Consider the following 4,914-nt stretch of genomic DNA (forward strand, 5'->3'; position numbering starts at 1 on the left):
CTTTACTTAGCAGACTGAAGAAATATAAAAGTAAGTTTACAAAGAAAGCTCATATAAATGGCAGATGGGGATTACAAAGGAAAAAATATCTACCTAGAATCCAACACAATTGAAGAATTAGTAGAACTGCCAAAATAGGGTTAAATATTTGAGAGGTTTTACAAAGGATTAGGATCAACCGTTCAGAAGCAGGGACAGGACAATTAAAAGATTATACAAGGGCTGACTGACCACCAAAAAATATTAGTACTACAAAATAATTCTCTTTGTTTTTGTAAACAATAACATTTTTGCAAGAAGAACATTTTTACAAATAAACAATTATATTAAACATACGAATACATAGAAAATATATATAAGGTAACTAATTTGCAAGTAAGTCAGTGATTTTATCTTTTAGGTCATTCTTGAACATTTTTCTAATACAGGGGTCCAAATAATACATGCCAGGGCTAAGGTTAAAATTACAGCTGGAAGTAAGCAGGATAATAGCGGACTCCAAAAGATTTCTTGAAGAGAAATCTTTTAATCTGGCAATCACTGAACTTTCAGTCCAATTTATCCTATGAGAGTTTTCACTTAAATGAATGAATATAGCATTGGATGTTTGTCCAGTTTTGACTGAATACTCATTTAAGTGAAAACTCTCACAGGATAAATTGGACAGAAAGTTCAGTGATTGCCCGATCGAAAGATTTCTCTTCAAGAAATCTTTTGGAGTCCGCTATTATCCTGCTTACTTCCAGCTGTCATATTAACCTTAGCCCTGGCATGTATTATTTGGACCTCTGTATTAGAAAAATGTTCAAGAATGACCTAAAAGATAAAAGCACTGACTTAATTGCAAAGTAGTTACCTTATATATACTGTATTATTCTGTGTATTCGTATGCTTAATATAATTGTTTATATGTAAAAATGTTCATCTTGCAAAAATTGTTATTGTTTAAAAAAAAGAGAGAATTATTTTGTTGTACTTATGTTTTTTGGTGGTCAGTCACCCCCTTGTATAATCTTTTAATTGTCCTGCCCCTGCTTCTGAACTGTTGATCCTAATCCTTTGTAAAACCTCTTAAATATTTAACCCTATTTTGGCAGTTCTACTAATTCTTCAATTGTGGTGGATTCCAGGTAGATATTGTTTTCCTTTGTAATCCCCATCTGTCATTTATATGAGCTTTCTTTGTAACTTACTTTTATATTTCATCAGTCTGCTAAGTAAAGGACGAAAGAGTCGAAAGGCCTCGCAGAACTCCAGTGTTTCCCTTTCCTTCGTGGATTTTATCTGTATTTATATATTCATCACGTTCCATATTTTCGTGATTCAGTTATACATATATATATATGTATATGCATACATATATATATTGTGTGTGTCTGACTTTTGATGAGAAGTTTTTCTATTTTTATTTATTTAATTTTTTAACAGTCAGTAAGTACGCCCTTTTCTTATATTTGCAGTAACAGCAGTTCCTTGGTTTTTTTTTATCTATTAGAATTCCTAGAACAAAACTATATCTAGTCAGACTATGCAAACAAATATAAGGCTTTTAAAATAGGTTGCCAATATTTAAAAACTGATCTTATTTATAAGCTCCGAATCATTCAAGTACTCTTCGTTTTATGCCGTTTATTCGTGGAGACACCTTCCGTTCAAAATCGATTTATTAAATTGTTTGTTCATTTTTTGCAATTTTTCCATGAAAAACATTGAGAAAGATTCCTAACGATTTTGTTCATATGATATTGTTAATTAAAAATATTTGCAATATGAAAATATTTTAATTATTGAAAAAATTGCAGGGAATTCGAAGGTAGTCAGAGATCAGATTCATCACCATTCATTATCTTCCAAACGTTAATCTAATGGAGCCATGCTCATTAACAATTCCAGTGAGTAGGATGCGGCTACGGTGCGAGTTGACCAACTTAAGAGTGGTCCTATGTATGTATGAGACAATTTGGGTATGAGACGATCAGGTTACGAGTGGACTAGTGTTATGAATCTGGCTTCAGTCTTCAAGAGAGAGTTGTGAAATATATCAAATGAAAGGTAATAGTGAGCGAATTACTAAAGCAAACAAAAATGTCTTTTCACCCAGTCCTGCGGAGTCGGGATGGCGTCACTGGAGCTGAAAAAGAAAGAGAAAAAAAAAACACACGTAGTTATCTAATACATCAAACGAAAGGTGTTTGTTTGGATATCGTGGAAGGGGTTATTTTAAGCTCATCCAAATCCCCTGTCCCGGCCCCGCGCCGCCCATAGTGCAGCGGGATCAGTTGGGTTACAATGGTAGTATTTTAAAATTATTAATTCCGGTGTAACAGAATAAATGATGATCGTACTTCTAGACAACGCTAGGTTTAAGCAAGCAGTGTCCGTGAAAGTGAGCTTCAGGTGACCTTCCGGCTGTCTAGTAACGAAAATCTGTACACACACACACACACACACACACACACACACACACACACACACACAGGGTGTAGGTCTTGACCGTTTGTGACAAAGAACTGATACATAGTGTTAGAAATCACAATATATATACTACAGAGACAATACTGACGAACATACACAACCGTTTGAGACTTCAGATCCATCAATGACAGGTGTCAAAGGAGTAGCTTCAGAACTCATGAGGGCCACTCCTTTGACACCTGTCAATGGTGGATCTGTAGTCTCAAATGGTTATGTATGTTTGTCAGTACTGTCTCTGTAATACATGTATTGTGATTTCTAACACTATGTATCAGTCCCTCGTCCACGGCTTGGAAATAAAGTCGCAACCGGTCAGGACCTACACCGTGGCCATCACGCCTCTTATTTTTGTCACTTGTGGTAATGTGATAACGAATCACGTGTTGAAGTGATTATAATCATATATACTGTATATATATATATATATATATATATATATATATATATATATATATATATATATATATATATATATATATATATATATATATATATATATATATATATATATATATATATATATATATATATATATATATATGTATATATATAGCCTAGCAGACCACCTAAATATAAATACGTACTAGCGTCTGCTGAGGTCAAGAAAATGGCACTGTAAAATTCATCTTAGAGACTTGCTGAACACACACAGGCATGTGCACATATGTATTTGTATACATATACATACATGTATACACATATATTTTATATATATATATATATATATATATATATATATATATATATATATATATACACATACATACATGTATATACTGTATATACGAGCTGACCAACCCAGCGCTGCCTGGAAAAACTCTGAATGACATTTGATAAACTCTCTCTCTCTCTCTCTCTCTCTCTCTCTCTCTCTCTCTCTCTCTCTCTCTCTCTCTCCCCTCCCTAACACCACAAAGTTTACCTGTCATTTCGTCTGTCCGTTCATCGAAACTGCCGTTAAAACTTACGTGTAGACAACAGTTTGTGGGCAGAGACAGTCCACTCACCAGAATGGATGAACTGATGGTATTACCTAAATATCTTCTGACCAACTGACAAGTAATTGCATGTGTGGACAGGTTAGTGCCAATTTCGTGACAGTTTGCCACTGTATTTCATGTTTATTTACTTGTATCATATAACGTCTTTAACCATGTGTATGAACCTGGAGGGCAAATGACTTGTGATTATTGCTTTTCGCATGATGAAGTGGTTGCCAGATGTTGTGTATGTAAAATTAAGTTATTTTTCGATACATTCCTTTATGGGCGCTTGCTCTTGCAAGGAAGTAGGTATTAGGGTTATGGAATCATTTAAGGTACGATACATATTCCTTTATGGGCGCTTGCTCTTGCAAGGAAGTAGGTATTAGGGTTATGGAATCATTTAAGGTATAATGATATATCATCTCAACTTTTATACTATTATGTTTGAGTGATGCCTTGAGAGAGAGGGGGAGAGAGAGAGTAAGAGTTGGTTTGGTGGTGGTTTCTGCTGGCTGAAATTGTTGCTTTAAGCCACTATTATATATTCATAAATTATGATCAAAATTCACATAAATTCTGATCAGTTAATTGATGTTATAAGGGATTTATTGTTGTAGGTTAATCATACTTCTGGCAGAGCCAGAAGAAAAGGTGAAGCATCAGGTAAAAAATGAGAATAAACCCAGAAAATCGAAGGAAAAGGTGACTAAAAACGAAAATTTTATTTGTTTTGTATGCCTGTCACGGAGTAGGGGTTTGAGTTAAAAACCTTTCTGGGGTGACATAGAGGCAGTGTACAAAATTTTGTCTGGGTCTGTCAAGCGGTTCGGATTTCTATAGTGGACAAACAAATATACAAACATTCACTTTTATATATATAGATAGATATGTATGTATGTATGTATTATCCACGTATGGTGTCGCTTAAGCCCAGCTCTCCTTCCCCACCAACCCTCATTAAACGAAAGTTGCTTTACTCCTGATGACCTAGAGGGAAAACGGTAAGTTGGTGTGATAAGGTCATCCTCATTGCACTCCATCAGCGAACCAAGGTATGATTCCAGCTTGTTCCCAGTTCGTTTTTCACTTATCTTTGACGGTTTCGTCTTTTGTTTATTTTTGAAACTTCTATTCCATGGGTATTTTGACCTCGATAACAGTTGTGTTTAACTTTGAACCTTTTTCGAATTATTGTCTTAATGCAGAAGTTGATTTCCCCTTTAGTAAATGCTGAAATAGTTTTCATTTTCGGTGAATGCTTAAATTATTTTTCCTTTTCATTTAAAGTCAGTATTTGTTTCGATTTTATTGTTTAACATTCAGTATACGGGACCTTCCGTATTGGTACCTATTTAATGAAAATTTTTTCCATGTCTTGTATTCGTCAATTCCGTCTGTTATTTCATTTAGAAAAATCTCTCTCTCTCTCTCTCTCTCTCTCTCTCTCTCTCTC

Source organism: Macrobrachium rosenbergii, chromosome 36 (assembly GCF_040412425.1).
Source record: "Macrobrachium rosenbergii isolate ZJJX-2024 chromosome 36, ASM4041242v1, whole genome shotgun sequence".
Taxonomy (NCBI): domain Eukaryota; kingdom Metazoa; phylum Arthropoda; class Malacostraca; order Decapoda; family Palaemonidae; genus Macrobrachium; species Macrobrachium rosenbergii.